This window comes from Hetaerina americana, unplaced genomic scaffold (genome assembly GCF_022747635.1).
Source record: "Hetaerina americana unplaced genomic scaffold, ioHetAmer1.1.p SCAF_42, whole genome shotgun sequence".
Lineage (NCBI taxonomy): Eukaryota > Metazoa > Arthropoda > Insecta > Odonata > Calopterygidae > Hetaerina > Hetaerina americana.
Window position 1 is genome coordinate 298,985 of NW_027287008.1, and position 19,222 is coordinate 318,206.

Genomic DNA, 19,222 nt, shown 5'->3' on the forward strand with positions numbered 1-19,222 from the left:
ACATAGAAGGTCGAAAGCAGAAAATAAGGCCGACAATGACGGCAAAAGAAGAAATCTAAGATCTGGTTAGGAAAGGCTCGAAGTTGTGGAGTTATTCGAAGAATTCGGAAAAATTGTTTGGAGATGTTATGATGGTCAAGGCTATGGTAGGGAGAAGAATGTGGAGTAGGAGTACTCGAGAGAAGGAAAAAAGGGTATGTTTTAAGGATAGTTAGGAAGGAAATATGAGGGGCAATTTTAAACACAAGTCACATCATAACTTGCATGAAATTGAGAGCCTGTCTGCAAAATATGCTCATTTTTGATCGACAAAGTCTTAAACTATATTAGGAAGGCACAGGCAGTCAGATCATAGCCCAGTCTTCATGAAGTCAAAACAATTTTGAAAAGTATAAATAATACAGGCATCGCCAAACTTTCAGTAATAATGGAGTGCCCTGTCATCTTATCGCCGCCAATACGATCTGCGATCATGCGCACCCTTATTCGACGGTCTGAACTCACCACTTCACGCACACGTTGCACGTTTGCGTCGCTTCTTGACGTCGAAGACTGTCCAGCGTGGGGCTCACCCTTCAAACTCTCTCAGCCATATTTGAAGAGCTTGTGTCACTAAAAACTGCAGTTTGTGACAAGATTTCATCCTCGAGCACTTCGCGAAACATACCCAACGTCTTTGTCCCCAGTCCAACACAAGATTTGATGGCGTACCGCTGTTCAATTTTTCGCTGCATTTTGCTCTTGAACCGAGTCTCTCGACAGGGGTTCACTAAAAAACAGAATCTAGCCTGAGCGAACGCTCGTAGGCGATTGGAGCTAGGCGCGCGTTAAAGGTCAGACACCCCACCACCGAGCCTGCGGGGTGCGAGTGCCCTGTGACGTTCGGTCGCGCCAGGAAATGATTTACCCGATACTTTTTATACAAGCCTTAAATGCGGTTCAGGTCGCCGTTCAATCACGAGATCTAGTTTTCAAGTTTGTGCAAAAAAAATGAATTTGAGAAAAAGCATGACAAAATGGGTGCTGGGTTTGCTTTCAGTGAAGATTGGACTCAATCATATGGTCGATTCGGAGGCTAGTTTGGGGCTTTTACGTCGCAATCCTAACAAGTTTCTGCATCGATGCATTAGTGTGGAAGTAACAAGGATACACTACCATACTCCGCATATAAGGAGACGGTCGAAACAGAGGGTTTATGTAGGCGAGGGGATCGAGATGGTGCAGGGGCTAACGTACTGGCTTCCCACCCTGAGGGCGCGGGTTCAAATCCCGGCGGTGTTGAATATTTTTCAGAGGTATCTCGATCCCTACTTGAGGTGCTTTGTGGAGGGCACTTTGAGGGAGTACGCCGTCCGTCGGATGGGACGTTAAACTGCGGACCCCTTGGCGCCTTTCGTAAAGAGTAGGCTAATGCCGACGCCGGGTTTCTCTCCACCCTTAATCCTTTCCTGTCCATCCCCTATGGCGCAAATGACCTTAGCTGTCGGTCGCCTCCCCTCAAAACTACTACTTTATGTAGGCGATTTGGCTCCGAAGAAGACGAAGACGGTGAAATCGGCCGACAAAGTGATGGCCACGGTTTTATGGAATGCACGCAGAATCATCTGCATTGATTACTTTCAAAAAGGGCAGATGAGAAATGCGGAGTGTTATGCGTCATTATTATACCTTTTGAGCGAAGAAATCAAGGAAACAATGTCCTCCTTTGGCGAAGAAAAAAATTTCTGCCATCAAGACTAATCACGGATACGTATACACCTGTGCAGTTTCCTTGGCAAAAATTATTTGCTTAGAATGAGATCTTCACCAACACAGATGCCTATTTTGAGGACCCTCTGAAATTCTGCTTTTTGGACGTCTGAAAGCAGTTGGAGAAACGCTTGGAAAAGTTTATCGAGATATAAGGAAATCACATTGAAAAATAAAAAAATCTGCCGAAAATAATTTGTTTTTCCATTTTTTCCTAATGACTTATGGAACGACCCACGTACTTCATCGTTTCATTAAAATATATCAAATAATGATGAAAGTTTCATACGAATCGGGAGGAATGCTTGCATGAATCCCACCGGAACTTGCCTCGTATTTTAGAGCATCACTTTTCTTCTGTGCATCAAAGTTCGAGAATTGACTCATTTTATGTCATTGCTTCATAATCCCAACTATGCTGTCTTATCGGAACTAGGAATAATAAAGGCACAGCCTCGCGCAATGAACGTTGGTGCTCGGATTTCGTACCAAACGATAATCTCTTTGGGGATTTCGTACCCTAAGGCACGCTTTTACACTTCGAATTTCTTACCCCGGTATCGAGCATTTTCTGTAAAATGAGATTTTTTTCCTTTTCCAATGATCAGTTTAAAGAGAATATAGGAGCTTTTTTAGTTAGAGAAGAATTAAATTGACGTGTCACAATTTTACGTGATCGTTTAAGTGTCTCATATTTAATATCTGATAGTAATACTATTAAATTAGTTTCAGTTTAAAAACCCCAGTAATTAATTCTAAGACTACTTGATAGTTGAGGTTATGATTCGCCGTATAGATGAATAGCCGAACAGTGTGTGAAAACGACACAATTAGGAATGGCAGCTAGTTCCATATTCCCCAGTGTCGCCTGCGGCTTCCCAGGAAAACTGATACCCGAAAAGACTGCGCAGCTTGGGTGAAGCTGAGGATGTCCATAGAGGTCACCCGACGTCAGACCCAGGCCCTCTGTTTAATTCTACGCTCTACCCAGAGGACTACCACGCCCTCGAATTTCGAGCATCAAGTTGAGTTGTTTCTCTGATTTTATTGACGATTAAACTTGTGGAAAGACCTTTTTTTCGTGGTGTAACCAGATTATTGGGATTTGTAATGACTGTGAGTACCAAAAAATTAACGACACCTCCACCAGTACTACTGTTTCTTTTCATTTGCTTCATTCTCGGAAAGATCAAAGACTCGGTCAGCTGGTACTGCTCTTGATGTAGCCTTCTAATAAATGATTGTATCATAACTTCCGTTTTTTCAACAATCAGCGTTTAGTTATACCAATGGTTTATCGTAAAATTTTGCAATAATGTGTTAGATTAATTTGTCAATGTTTACCCGTAGTTAACAATCTGCGATTTGAAAAAATAATTACTGATACACAATTTTGACCCATTATTGTAAATCTAACGGATAATGGTCTGGCCTGTTCGCGTCAAGGAGTTCATATTAGCTTTAAAAGGCACCACACTTCTCCATGCATGTTACACATTCAACAATAATTTCCCAGTAAATGTAAGCATTTCCCTCTACGTGCCTCAGCACTCATAGAGAGGAGGAGTCATAGAGGATGGCCTAGGATGAACTGCGAAAATTCGGTAATGGAAAATGTCAGCAGAGGAAACTATGAGGGAATAAAGAGATTGGCAGGGAATGGGATAGCCTGGAGAGCCGCTGAAAACCATACCTCGGGTAACCGACGATCATCGCTGAGCGCCCTAACGATGTAGGAGGCAGAGAATCGGAATAGACGGGCGCATGAACAAAAGCGTGAAGCTCTTCATAAGGGTTTCGATTTTGGTCTTTGACATAAGAAACCGTAAAAACGGAGCTTTGTGAAACGAGCATCATACACTCACGTCATTGCTGTATCAATCCTTTCCTATCGCGGTTGCCGTCCAAAATGAAGTGGCATCAACGCAGTATCAAAATACGTAGTCCATTCTCTCCGTTCAACCTCGGGTTTTTCTACGTAGCGTATTTCCTATCGGCGGAACGTAAATGGTTTTTGATCTAGCGCATGCATGCTCTTGTGCAGCCACATCGCTTTCCTTCAAACAGTGGATTTTCTCGAACGAGCACGTAGATTCATTCGTTCAGCTCGGTTGGAATGCACTAGCAAAAAGGATCTCCAGCTGATGTTGGGGCAATTTCGACGGTTTGCGAATCCTGGAATGTCCTTTTCCCTCTTAAAAAAAACACTCGGCGTTGTAGGGAATCGACATATTTCATCGGGAGACTTAAATCGGACCGGTCGTTTCCTTCACGTGAGTCGTTTGTTCCTCAGTCCATCTCGGGCCGCATTTCACTCCGTACGCAGTGCGAGGGAAGGGAGAGCGAGGCGGACCCTGCGATGGGCCCTGAGGGGTGGGGTGGGTGGACGAGATCGCCATCGCCGTCGTGTGTGTTGTTCTCTCCCTACTCAACACGTCGCAGTCGCCCTCGGGGGAGGGCTGCGGCCGGGTTGGAATGCGGAGTGGGGGTTTAACGGGGGTGGGGGAGGAAGAGGTCGGACGGCGATGCGGGCGTGTACGTGTGGAGTCAAGAGAACAGTTTCTGCGGGACCCATAGCAAGGGGCAAAAGTTTGAAAAGACTGATCTCCTTTCAAGAAATTGAAGGGAGTGGAGGTGCGCTATGTTTTATGGGCAATGCAGAGGGCAAGATGTGTCGCATAGTAAGGAATATCGAAAGGTCGAAAGCGGTTGAACTAAGGTTAGCCCTCCTTCTTCGTAAGCAATTGATTTTTATGGAGCTTGTTCGAATCTGAGGATTGATGAGGGAGGGGAAAATTCTAAGACTTATCGCATAACTGTTTAATTTTGAACTAAAACTTGTTTTTAAGCATGATAATATTTCATTTGTTTTTATAATATTTCAGGGGTGAAGAAAAAGTTTCCAAAACGTCACGCCTTTTCAAGTGATTGTTTCCGTTGTATTTAATTTTTTTTGAATTTTGTATCATTTTGATTAATAAGAGAGGGAGTAATAATTTTTAATATATTACACGTAGGTTTTTTCATATGTGGACCATTATCGTGAATTGTCAATTACGAGACGTTAACAAGGTTTTCGTATTCATCCTCAAGAAATGTCTCATTTTATGCATGATATTCCAATTTCTCTCCTTCATTAATGCTTGGATAATGAACCACAGTGGCCGGTGCACGGAGACAGCGAGTTATCGCATCGAAGATGGGTGTCCTCCTTTTCTTGTCTAGAAAGAAAGAGCCTCGTGTGACTTATGTCGCAGAAGGGTGATACATTTGGTGTAAAAAGTTATTAAAATTTGTGATTGATTTGACTTCTCTTTCTACCTTGCGTTCATCGCAAAACTCTATTTGGGTTCATTTTCATTTGTTGTCCAATATTGCACGAAGTACACAATCCTGAACTTACAGTAGGTTTATTTTGCATGTAACGTGAAGAGGTGAGGTACAATAGAAGAATTATTAATCATTCTAAATTATTCTGAAATTGTTTATTTTTGTTACAGGTAAGTCGCTCTTCAGTGTCCCCTGTTGGTGAAGCTATGTCTACATTTTAGTGAGTATGCATATATAGTTTACGTACTGGTAACCTTCATCTTTGCGTATATCTTGCTTCTTTTCTACTAGATTTGTCATGAGACTCATCTCACCTCCATTTATTAATTAGCTTGTTCCAAATTAGATATAGTTGTGCTTTTCTTTTGAAATATTGTGACTGTACTCACGCTCGGTTGGTAATAACACATACCAGTTTTCTCGGATGTGTTTTGGCGCAGTTGCGAATGTGAAATGTTGGATAGTGAGACTAGTTTTTTTCGACGCTTAGTCGCAAAAAAGGGCAATTCGGATTAGATAAATGAGGGTCAGCTGTGTTCGAATGTAACATGGGAGGAATTATGATAAAGGAGGAGGGTCTTCTGCCATATCATATGACTAATCCCACCGGTGCGATAGTTGCCTCCCATTATCTCCTCTCTTAATTAACGAGAGAAAAAGAATAAAGGGAAAGAAGTAGTTCGCTCCAGTAAAAAAACATGGAATCCCTTAAATTTTTTATGGTGGCTCATATATCTTTGCGTCGTGAGCTCTGAAGACGGTCGTTAAAAGAAATATAATGTTTTTAAAACTTTACCTTTGTTTGCTCATTGTTGTAAAATGAGCGTTATATGAGTAATTCGTAATAGGTAAGGAAGTTATGAGTTGTTATGTTTCAGATAATTTATTAGAGTTAGATTATGATTGTTATCCTTGGAGTTTGGTAAGAAAGTGCAGAACTAATTCGGATTTTTGGACAAGTATTTAAATATTATTACATTTTAGATATGCTTTGCATTGGATTTTTAAAACTAAAATTCATCGTTCCAATAGGGGAACGTTTGGGAAGAGTCTCAATTTTTCTCTAAACATAGGTCAAGAATTTACTTCCTCTGCAGTGCCTTTAACTCTTGAGATGTGCAAGCGGCGTCTCCCCAGGAGAACACTTACGGATAGCTGGGTCGGATTCGAATCTCACTAAATACCTTAATATTATCCAGATATATCTAATAGAATTTGGCAATTGTAAAATGCGCGAGATAATCTTCTCCGTTATAGCCTTAAAAAGACATATCGATAGCGGATTAATCCAAAAACAGTATTTACCGAAGGAATATACCAAAAATGGGTCTCGTATTATTGGTGATTCAATTGAAATCTTGTTGTTCGCTACCAATAAGCTGAAGGATTTCAATGTGAATTCGTTGAATTTGAGAACAAAATTTGAATTTTGAGTGTAACGGCTTGATCACGGGTTTATTCAAACCATCAATTTTGATATGTACGCCCTTGTTTTGGAATCCGCAGCATTCGATTTAAACGACGTGCCCACACCATAACACTCCAAACCATTCGCTACGTACGTCGATTGGCAATTGTATCCCTATTCCAAATGCAAATGCCGTAGGGGGCGTTCTCTAGTACGGGAATCATTTCTCTCGAAATGTATAAAAATTCGCGCGCTGTGAAACCTGAAAATCTCGGCCAAATATTGATGGGGAGCTGTGGTTTCTTAAGCGGAGAGCCATAGCATGATTTAGTCTCGCTCGCAGCCTCGTGCTCGTAAAACTTTTCTCACGTCCTTGTTGGATTTTTTCCTCCTCCCTCTTTCTCTCTCTTTCCTCGCTCTTCTCAATAAATAATTTCCCTTTCTATTAGGCCCGGGGAGAAATGGGGTAGGGAATGGGTCCCTTTATCTACAGGAGTCCTATCCCTCACCCAGACCCCCTGCCCTCTCATTCGGCGGGAGATAGCGTCGATAGGGCACGAAGAGCTCTCGCGGGCCGGAGGGAGGGCGGGGCGCGGGCGGCTCTGGGTGGAGCGCGGCCCGTGGCTGGATGGAATGGGATTGTTTGCGAGGACGGGTTTCTCCACGGGTCGTGGAAAATTCGGCGCGGCGACGGAGGGAGGAGCGGGCGGCGAGGAGATTGGGGCGCGTTGGAGGGCTTGCGGGGGAATGAGAATTCGGAGGCGAAGAAGGCGGGGAGGGGGCGGGGTGGAGGTAAGGGGATAAAGAGGGTTGGATTGGAAGAGGCAGAGTGATGGGAAAGCATGCGTGTGTGTGTGTTTGGGAGAGGGAAGGTTGGGATATTGGTAGGTGGTATCGTTTGGAGGGCTTTGGCCGACTCGGAGATTGAAGGGCGAGATAGTTGGTCGGTAGTATTTGATTTCAGGAAGACGCCGAGTGGAAATGGCTGGATTTGTGGAGGAAGGAGATGAGAGAGAGCGTGGAGGGAGATGGAGAAAGAAAGAGAGATAGAGAGAGTATTGAAATAAGACGGTGGAGTGCCCCTCTTGAAGTCAAAGGAAGAAATGAAAGGTTCGCGGACCGGGACCCCGACCATTGCAGTCTCGATAGCGGCGTTGGAAATGGGAATGCCAACGGGGGGTGGGGGTATGAAAGGAACGGGTGGAAGGGAAAAGGGGAGGGTGGCATGGGGTCGAGTGTAAGTGCGTGCTGCGCATGTTGGAGGTCTTCTACGTTGACTCGACAGTGGAAGGGCTCACCTGAAACGGAAGTAGTGGGAGAGGAAGCTGTGAGGAAAGACGCAGGAATCCTATTACCTATTATAGACTCTCTTCTTGCCAAGAGTTATGAACAAGATTAGAGGGGTTAATTGGAACACGCATGTGTCTTTCCCCTCCAAAAGAAAAAAAATATATCCAGATTATTTGCCATCATTGGCAGTCCCAAATTTTCCCTGGAATTCTTCGCGATTGTATCCAGGCACCATTTGAGTGCCAGAGTCCTGTGATTCTTATAATGTCAAACCTCTGCCGAGGCAAAACAACTTTCACTCATCCTCGGATAAAACATGCATAGCACGAGCAAAGAGGTCTCTCTTCGATACTTGTGGTAGCTGTCGTTTTTAAACTTGACGTAACCACAAGAGCAATAAGTAAATATTCGAGGCGTTCAGAGTGGAATCAGTTTTTTGATATTGACCGTTTGTAATTATGGGGAAAGGTAAAGCTTTCAGCTAGGCATATTAGATAAAGGCTTGATGGGTGCTCCGAGCGATCTCTTCCTCCTATGCACGCATGAAAATTTCCGCGTGAAATGGAAGCTGAGCTGGCAGTATCTCACCAGGCTGAGAATACAGGAACACCTGTATGGTGGTACCCGTCCTCTCCCGCGATCTCTCGCGATGCCGGAAGTTTTTTCCCTCAATAGTGTGACGGTCTGATCAAAAGTTGAAGCCGTAGGCCGTCCTCATCACTTTGTGAATCGTAATCTATTCCCTGCAGAGCAATCGGCTGCCTGGTTTTTAGGTGTGAGGGCGGGCGAATTCTGTTCCCGGGCGAGGAACACGCCCAAACACTTCGAGCCAATGAAGTAATGCGGGGGGGGGGGGATGAGAAATGACAAATGGAAACCCCGGCGAGAAGAATGTTAGTTTTAAATAATTAAATATGGAAGAGGCAGGAAATTCGTATAACTGGAGTGGAATGAGAGATAGATTGATGCATGGAAATTTGCTTCCACTAGAGGTGAGATTTGTTTTTATCCTCTTTCCGCCTCTTAAGTCCTTGCTGAGCACATGAGTCCTCCAACTTATACATTTGACACACATTAATGCAAGTGTGTGTATATACTCGCATATTTAATGATAAAATCTATGCCATCCATATATGTAATTAATAATCATGGGAATGTATAATATGAGATATAAAATCGAAATAGTACATCTGTGAAAGATAGGCATGATGTGAGATAACTGCATGGCGTTGGAATATAGCTTGAAAAGGAAAAAATCTCGCTGCAGAAATAAACCATTAAAGGGTCGTGAGGAAAATCGGTGAATAATTCTTAGAAAAAGCTAATTGTGATGACTGTGTTCCTAGTTATGTTGGTGGAAGTTCTAAGACAGGAGCTATTGAATTTGAATTATATTTCCATTAACGAGACCTCGTGGGAGCATTTCAAATACTGTGATAAAAAAGAATCGAAAGGAGATGAGAGGAGGAGAAGGGGGCGAAGAAAGGATAGCAAAGCGGTGGGAATACGGCCGGAAGGGGTCCAGGCAAAAGTGGATCCGAGAAAGAAAGTAGAGCGATTTAGTTGTGACAGAAAATAGAAATGAGCGGCCTGCGTGTGTTTGTGTACACGCGAGGAGAGTGCTAATAAATGAATGAGTGAGGGCCGGAAAGAGGATTGAGAAAGGAAAAGATGGACGACGTGGAGGGAGTAGGAGGGGCGCGAATGTTTGTGCGCGTAATGGAGGGAGAGGAGAATGGCGAGGGGAGGTGGGCCCTCTCTCTTTTTGCTTACCATTGCGTCACTGGCGCCACACGTGGCGGCGGCACCCCTTAGATACTCCCTGGCAGCCAGCTTACTCTCGGCACCCTTTCCTCTCTCCGCACTCCCCTCTGCAGAACCTTCTTCAAGGCTCGCAACCTCACCAACCTTTCTCTTTTATGCCCTATGTGCCCAGGGGGATTATGACCAAGGGTCTCTTAGTAGGAACCATTATGAAATGAATCCCTCCTCCATGCATTAGTGAGCCCGGTGTAAGGCCGTAAAGTACTGCCGCGATATTCTTTCAAAGATATATATTCCTGTAATGCGTGTGATATAGGTTAGGGCGAAAGATTTACATCCATGACGTTGCTTGACGAAATGGGTTTAGGGAATAATACACGTAGTTATACACGCTGTAAATTAATTATTTGCAAAGCAAATTTTCTGAACCATTAAATTCCAGCTAAGTGAGGGAGTGACCCGAGTGTAGTTAATACATTGTGTTTGTAACAACGTTCCTGAAAACGCAATACCTCTCTTGATTTGAGAAGCCTACAAATCAATTATCCTTTATGATTTGATGGGAAGTGTTATTAGTTTTGGCAAATTTAACTATTATTTATTATAGTGCTGAGAAAGATGTATTTAGGTACTGTGATTGTTGTATTAAGTGTATGCGAAACATAATGCTGTTATTCCAAAAATTGTCTTCGCTGGCTGGGCTGAATTGTTCAGGTTTCATCTCGTCGCTGAAAAAAACGTGAATTAAGATTCTGACATAGTTATGCAACCCATGCTATGTGATGTTCTTTGATCCGGAGAAGGCTTTTCACAGTGTCAACTTCAAAAGATTATAACCACGGGAATGGTCTGCAGTTGATGAAGGAAAGATATCCTGGTAAGACTAGGGAAAGACAAGCTGATACGAGTGGAAAAGTTTTTCTGTGTATTTATACAGCGAATCACAAACAATTTATTTAGTTATTTATTTTGTATTAGTCCGAAAACAGCACTTTGACATTTACATCGGACTTTGAACATTGTTATAATCATATGACAGTTACATTTACCCAAATTTAAGAAGCAAAACAATTATAGCAAGTAGAATAGGAATGGCGTGAAGATTTTCTAGAAGAAGAAACAACTGCTTACGGAAATTAGTTCTAGCGTGAGTGTGAGGAAGCGATTCAGTAAAAAATTATTAATAGAGTCTCCTTTTCTATGGATTGGAGGCGTGGAAGAAAGGAGTGGCAGAGAAGGGAAGTTAGAAAATTTAGGGATGCAGAAGAATGATGAAAATGTAACTTAAGAGTAACAAGAGAAGAAGTACATTGAAGAGCGATTGAAGGTAGAATCTTATGAAGGGCACGTACATGGAGAGGCTTGGAAATATTCTGAGGCAGATAGCGTGCTAACGTCCATAATTGAAGGAAACATGCAGGGGAAGATTTACATAGGAAGGATAAGAATGAACCATGGGAATTAAGTAATGGAAAATGTGCCTGCATTGAGCTGTGAGAGAATTGATAGGGAGCAGGATAGTTTGGAGAGCTGCTACAAACCAATCCTCGGATTTATAATCCGTGATGATGAAATGGGTGATGTGTTGTTATGCAAAAGTCTTGAATACATTGTGCGCGGCGAGAAATTAATTCGGCTCTCAAGAACGCCTAAAGCTAAATTAAAACTCGTAAATGTGGTCTTATTTAGAGTCTTTAGAGTCCCACAGTACGATGGTATGTGTGCCTCGAGCGTTTTCTGGATTTACATTTTAAATGTTTTTCAAGTTCCGAGTTGTCGAGACATGCCACGCAAAATTGGTATTCATAAGACTTTTTTATAGTTGTCAAGTGTAGTTGAAAAAGTAGGGCAGTCAACTTGCACAAATTGTACTCAAAAAACGAAATAAAATATCGTCATAATGTGATAAACAATTATTTTGATACCATGATTAATGTAATTATCCTAGTTTGATGATAGTTGTGTTAAATTTCCATGGAATTAACATTTAGGTCAACAGACTTGAATGCTTTTCTCAGGCTTGTGTTACCACATTGAAAAAAATTATCCGATCACTTTTTTGTTTTTTTTTGTTCCATTCAGTTTTCTCGCTGCACGTGAAATTTTACCACCACCTTATTTCGCAGTCATTTAGAACTCTCTCAGAATCATAATCGATTTTCTTTGGGATTGAAATTCATTTTAACAGCGTGGTCATTAAAGTTTTCCTCGCCAACGACTTTATCCTCTGAAGCAGGCGCTCTCTCATTTATTAGTCCTCGTAAACTCCTTTCCCCGTAAATTCCTACTCCCGGCTCCGCACTCTGGTGTGTGTTCTTGGTTCTGCGTTGGGATTTTAGACCCGTAGGGTGAGCCCGCGACGACAGTGTTTTGAGAGGAGGGATGCGATCGGGCAGTCTGTGCTGCGGTGATCCCCATAATTGTGCTGCTACTTCCGACTGCTATCGGAAACAGTGGAAATCTCAAATTTAGTCGCTGTTACTGGTGCTCTATTTTTTTCCTGGGGGCTTATCCTTTATTTCGGATCCAGAAATTTCCGAGTTTTGTTTGTTTGATCCATTTCAGGCTCGGTCGGAGGGAAGTGGGTGAGGGTTTTTAGCTAATGGGGGAGAGAGAGAGAGACTTGAGTTGGCTCCGGCCCCAAGTAAGAAAGGGATAATGCACATCGCACTTATTTCTCCCAGAGGGCTCAGTATTTCTTAGTAATTAGTGTTATCTCACAGCAGAGGTCGGCGGTCGGGATTGTTCACCTCTTTTTGTTTGCAAACTCGTGAGCGTGGATATTAGCTTTTGCGTCTCGATTACATGCTCACAAGGGATTTGGTTTTTTGTATAATTATAAAACGATTCACCTCTGGTAGTAGTATACTCGAATATTTACGTCAAAAAACTATATTCCCTGCGTTCATATTTCATTTCCACAGTTACCCTTCGTGAGGAGCTCTTCTCCTATTTCTATAATTTTCAGTGTGTTTTTAATTCTGTTTTATCACAAATATTTCAGTAAATTAATTGCTGGTTTGAAAAAGTTTTACTCTTTTTCTCTTACATTTTATTTTCTTTGAATTCTCTCCATCATCCTCTCAAATTTAATATTTTCTTTCAATTTTTGTTAATTAATTGAAAAGAGGAAAGCTTAATATTATGGGTAAAACTCATGAGAATTAAAAATCCTTGGTGAAAATTAAACGGAATCAGCAGCATGTAAAATATTTTCCTCTATCTAACATTCCAATTTCACATAATCATTATTTTGAATAAATATAAAATGTATATTTTATCCAGTTTAAAGCTTTTAATTTACTTATGAGAAGAAACGCACTTTTTTACGGCTTATTTTATTATTTTCGGTAATTTAATGGTTTTATTCACCGTGAGTTTTCTAGGCATTAAAAGCACAAGTGATTAAACATACCAGGATCGTTCTTGAGCACTTCTGTGATTCAACCATACTTTGTTTTGTGTTGAAGTCTTATTCAAGATGAGAACCATTCGATTGAAGATTTTGGCGTTAAATCATTCAGTTATATCGAGAAAGTTTTATTAAAAGTAGAATCAGTGTCATTTGTTTTTCCGTCGTTGCTGAGTGCGGTCGTGATTTACTATTTATTTTCCAAGTAGTTTTATTGAAAATCAGTACTTTTAGTTTCAAAGTATTACATCATTCAAACTAGTATAAGTACGTATCCCTTATTCTTCATTATGCCTTGCGTGAACTCTGTTTTCCCCGGGAACTCGGGGAGTGTCGTTGGTAGTCCAATCCTCCATTACTCTACTGCCACAACGCTCGGCGTTCATACGGGTAGGGGAGCGTCAAATTTCCGAGCTTCGACATCCGCAGAGTTGCTCCTCCATACTTCTCTCGGCTCCTTCTCATAATGGGCATGGGCGGAAGACGCTCGCGGTTCACCGCGCTAAGACCTAGTATTCTCGAGCGAACGGAAGGGCGGGAGGCTCCGCGGCCGGCAGTCATTGAAGTTCCATGTTGGCAGAGTTAACCGTATTTCACACTTAATACGTTTCCATCGCATTGCGTGCCGTCGTGAAGTCGGTGCAATGGTAGATTGTGGGAGGTGTGGGGGTGTCGTTGATGGGCGGGGAGGGAAAGGTTGGCGCGCGGGAGAGGGGTTAAGAGGATGGAAGGCGGTGGGAAGAGTTCGGAAGGCTGCAGTGTGCTCATCTCACCCTTCCTTCTGCGCTCATGGTGGAGACCCGTGGGTTTCCGCTCGTGAATTACTAAAAGAACACTTCCGAGTGCAGCGCTGTGTATTTTCCGTCGGATAGGTCGTTAAAATGTGTATATGAGGGGTACCTTCTGTGAATTGAAAAGTGCACGGTCAAGAAAATAGAATTATAATAGTGACTAAAATTTGGTGAGGGGCTTCAAATACTTGAATATCCACCGGCTTCAGCTCAATTGAAATGTTGTAACGCCAACTCGTTGTGTGCAGCGAGACGCACACATTCGGAGATTGTGATTGTGGACCACCCATGAGTGACTTTAAGTAAATATTTGGCTATTTTCGACCTTCTATATGACTATGCGGCGCTGTCCTGAATTTCCCATTCTGCCGTGCTCAACGCGGCACTCGATTTTGTTTATGTTTACCGTTAATATAAGCTATTTATTTGTAAATTTTGCGAGAATATATGCTATCGTTACTTGCATCACTCTGTTGAGAGCCATTCTTAGCTTTCATTGGGGGCATTTAAGCCTCATTTTAATCGTTTTAATTTGCCAAGGTTTGCAAAAGAATTATTATTGTCAAAAGAATACTTTAACATTTTAAAAATCAGCATGTGAATCATCATTGATATGACAAATATAGTGTAATTTAAGATCGAATCTTATACGACACTTGATTCATTTATATGTTAAAAAGAATATGTAAGAGAAGAACTTGTGAATAAATCCTCGAGCACGATGGATTATTTATAGTAAATTCCTTTTATTACAAAAATAAAATATGTAAATTTAATACCAGTTATTCTAATTTGAAGAGCTATAAATAAGGACTAATGTTCAGACAGATTTGGATACAAAACGTGTGTTCTTACCTGACGCTTTTCGGCCCAACACGATGGGAATAGCGACTTTCTTTGGAGGGACTGCCGAAAAGACACGCCGAAATCGTTTGAAGTTAGCGTTTGAGAGCACTTTTCAATATTTGGAAGCGTTATTTGAAATACGAAAAGGATAATATTTTATTATTTATTTAGAATTGCGTTGCAAATAGGCGATTTTCCTGGTGGCAACGGTCAAGTTTGGTCAAAGAACTCTTACAACGAAAATTACATGCATACACGCACTATAAAAACAGATGAGAGACAAAATATTCTTACATACAATGACACTTCCACATCACATACAAAAAAACTTCCACGTCATTTACAAAATGCCGTCCACATCACATACAGACAATATTTTAATAACTGCAATGAAGAGTATCACCCAGTGGCTGCTTTACATTTATACTTAAAAATTCTAAAATTGGATGGAAAGGGCTCAAACAAACCTCCAGGCAGCTGGTTCCAATCAATAATAGTTCTATTTAAAAAAGATTATTTTTTCTTATTTGTTTTTTGCGTCCTTATTTTTATTTTGAAACTATGGTCGTTTTTTCCCTTAAAGTTAGGCTTTTCTCTCCCTTGCCATTAATCTTCCCACGCTTCGTCCCGAACAATTCTATGCATCGCGCCTAACCTACTCCTTTTTCTTTTATTTTTCAAACTCTCCCATTTCAGTATATCTAACATTACTGTGACACTATTTGTTCTTTTGTACCTTTCGAGTACTTCCGATTATTCTTCAGGAGGAAAATCTCTAACATCAGCTAACTTATTATTCAGTGGGTACTAAATTATACAAGCACTATCACACTCGAACCCGCGAGCATAATAGGCTCAGAAGAGATCATTAAAAATATCTGTGGAATTTGGGGACTTTAAGAGCATTGCCTTTAATTTACTCTGCAGAATGTCTGATAACAAAGTAAAGTAAAAAAATTGGATGAACATGTCGGTTAAATCAAAATTTTACCTTGGTAATACATATGAGATATATTGATAACATTAGCAAATAGCAAAAAATTATTTCATTAGCAATTCTAGATTTTAATGATAAATCTAACGACCCGACAAAGTGATAAAATGTGGTCCACCATAAATTTACCCTTGCAGTCAGCCTTTTATGGTCGGACTCTAACAAGTTCTTTTCATGTTTATTTAATATGTGAGAGATTGAAGAAACATCACTCTGCAAGTTCTTCCAGAGTGACCTCTACATTTAATTCATAATCCAATACACGTTAAAATGATCGAGAAACGTGTTAGTACTTTTTTAAGGGTTTCTTAAAGAATGCAATTATACCCCATTCTCTTAGGTTACTATTTCCGTGTAAACAATATCCACTATCACCTATACTGTGCTAATACAAAATATTAAAGCCTATTAAAAAGTTTCTATTGTGGAATACGTATCGTGTATGAAGATATTGGTGCACAGTTATAACTAATTGTTCAGATAGGTGGATTAAGCGAATAAACTAATCGCAGTTAATTTCTCAACGATTGAATTAAATACATTACTTATGAAAAGCATAAGAGTTAATTGTTGACTAATCGTATCATTCGATTCTCTTTTCTCACCGGCAGTCAGGCACTAATCAAATCATGCAATTTAAATGTTTTAATCATTGTTCCTGACTTACAACTAATGTTTTCGGTTGTAATCGTTCATTGCTTCATCCGCTGGAGCCTTTTTTCCAGCACCAGTAAATCCGTCGAATGGCTTATTATCCAGATAAGAGACTGTTACCTGGGGATGTATAAACCGGGCCTAAGGCTAGGGTGGAAGAGGAAGAGAGGAGAGTGTATAATGGGCGGCAAACGCGTGGCACGAGAGGAGGAGACGGGGCGGGGCGACTGCAGACGGGAGAGGGGTTTGGCAGCGGAGCCGTGCGCGGGGAGTGTCGGGGTTGACGGAAGAGGGGGAGGTGGACGCTAAGGAGATAAAGAAAGTGGGGGATTGGATCTGGAAGGGGTCCTCGGAGGCGCATTTATAGGGGGGAAGGAAGAGGTGCCGGCGGTAGGGGAATATGACGGAATTTTTGGGCATTAGGGAGGAGAGGAGAGGATGATGTTAGGGGAGGAGGAGGGGAGAAGTGGGTTTGGCGTGTAGGTGGGAGCGAGGGGGGGTTTCCCCACACCTCCGTAACACGTGCGCCACCGGCCACGGCATCCGCGCTTCCGTTGCGTGGGGCATCTTGACGTCCCTATGCCGCAGCCGATCCGTCTCCCCCCCCCTCTCCACAGAGCAGTAAGTGCATCTCGATAGCCTGCGTAGGGTGTCGCGTTCTTTTAGCTTCCCCGTTCCGTTACCCCAGGGAAAAGGGAGAGATGGAGCGTGTGCGCTTGCGCGGGCACGTCCCAAATGGGGGGGGGGGGCGTTTGCTCTGTGGCTTCCCCGTGCTCCTCTCAGTCCGCCCCCCTCATCCGCCCGCCCCCCACCCGTCCGACCCCGTTGCTGCCCTCCCCCTCAGCCTCCCCCTTACCGCTCCAGGCCCCCACCAAACAGACCACCTCATCTGCTCCACCCGCGAAAAATTTGGAGTGGTTATAAATACATCAGCCGAGGCATCAACTATGGGGTCGCTTTGTGCGCGTGCGTGAACGTTAGGTGGAGCAAGACCGCGGAGAGATCTCCCCCCCCCTTTCACACCCCTCTGATCCCCTCTCCTACCCCCTCCCCGCTATTCCCTCTCCCGCCCTCTTCTTCGTTTGCGCCCTCCCTCTTTCTTTCCATGTCTATTCTTGGGATAAACCCCTCTTCAATCCTCATTTATTCTTTCACTCCCACAACCCCAGGGCCCATACCTCCACCATCCACTTCCTCCTCAAAAAATACAAGGTAGCTTAGCGTGAAAGCCCTGGGATTATACGCTCATTGTGAAGGCGCAAGCACTTTCAGCACCCCCTTGCCTGTGGGAGACTCTTCGGGCTCTAAGAATAATGAGAGGGTGAATGCAGGAAGGGAATCTGGTGGACGCATCTCCTAGAAATATGTCGCTCACCTACTGATTCTCTTCAACTCAGTATAGATTTCATAATTTTCATGAATTTGTTTCTTAAATAGTGGTGCACATTCGGCGATATTGTCTAAATATTCTTGTATATGCTCTATGACTATATTCTGAAGGAGAAAATATCATGTACTTGAATGAAATTGTATTGTTCGGCACTTTTTTTGTTTACCCATGAGAGGCTGATTCATCCAAGTTAAAAAGATACTGGTAATCCATTGGATAGCTTAGTCTTAGTGATGAAGTAACTCCTACCTGTATTCGTATCGCTTTATCGTGAATGTTTTAAGATTCACAATTACTTACTTTATTGTTGACAAATTATTCATCTCTATTTTGTCCTACCCCTATGAAATCTACGTTAGTAATTGGCATGTTTCTCATCACTCAAACTGAAGTGGAATCCGGGACATATTACTTTGGCCAGCACATTCCCTTTTGTCCTTTGGACATTATTCTTGGATTGTCGACATTTTTTCGGTTCAGTACGAAACTCTGCACATGCCTAGGTGGAGAATTCCCCGTCGACATTAATGCCGTTTGATAATTCCAGCTCGCCGCGTGTAATTTTAGGCAGAATAAATTCTTACTTTATTAAAACATGCGATGGAAGTAGCTCGCCATTTGTGTCGTGGCTTGCCCACTCGACTGGACTTTTGACTGTAATGAATCATTGGTCAGCGCTGACAAGCCAACCCGCTAGGACCTTGGTCGGGTTCCGTGGCTGCTGGAAGGGAATGGAGGATGAGAGAATAACTTACGCGGCAACCGACCGTTTAATGCAGCAGCAGACAAAAGATTTAACCCAGGTCTCACAGAACGGAAGCAAGTATGTGATCGGAATGGACACGCGCCCAGCCGCTCCTCCCGCCCCACTCAACGGATCGTTTACCCTTCCTCCCGACCCCGCTGGCTCCTCACAGTCGTCGCAATCTGCGAGCAAGCCGCGTGAATGTTCTCAAGAGTTACCAACCCCTCCCCTTCCTCCGCTAACGTAATGAAAATAATATTTGGCAAGCATCCAGCCCCCCCCTCTCACAAAAGCCATAATCTTTTATTAGGGACAACATTTTTCTTCTAATGAGTAGTAATTAATACGAAAGCGTTCACTACCACACAACCAAACGCATCTGATGTTAATATTTGGATTTAGAACTCGTTCTCTGAAATTTTTGAGATGATTTAAAACCGCTCCGACGCTCGGTTGATTGATGCCATAAGCTAAAACGAGATGAATTCTAAGTAAAGGGGTTTTGAAATATGTACACCAGTATCGTTCCCATTATTCTACTCATCGGCATTAGGAATGTTCGCCAATATTTCGGTATTATGAATACGCCAATATTTCGAATAAAACTATTTCTGCATTATTTATAATTCGCTTCAAAGTTGTTTGCCTCGAATTTTTTCTACTGAAGCATCATTCGGCAGGGAAGATATTGAACTGATCAAAATTCCATTTACAGGTCTCCGGAACATAATATTAAGGCTTATAAAAAGAAAGGGAAAATTTGTGACGAAATATTACTAGGTGAGATTCTCACTGTTAAGCTTTTAGTTATATTCAACTCAAAATTAGCTTTTGTTTTCTGTAATTGCA

The 19,222-nt window shown here is 42.3% G+C and overlaps 1 long non-coding RNA gene across 1 annotated transcript in view; it reads left to right on the forward strand.

The window, feature by feature from the left end:
* Window positions 1–19,222, forward strand: part of LOC139692850 (uncharacterized) — a 164,243-nt gene that overhangs the window by 48,166 nt on the left and 96,855 nt on the right. The gene's annotated exons all lie outside the window — the stretch shown is intronic.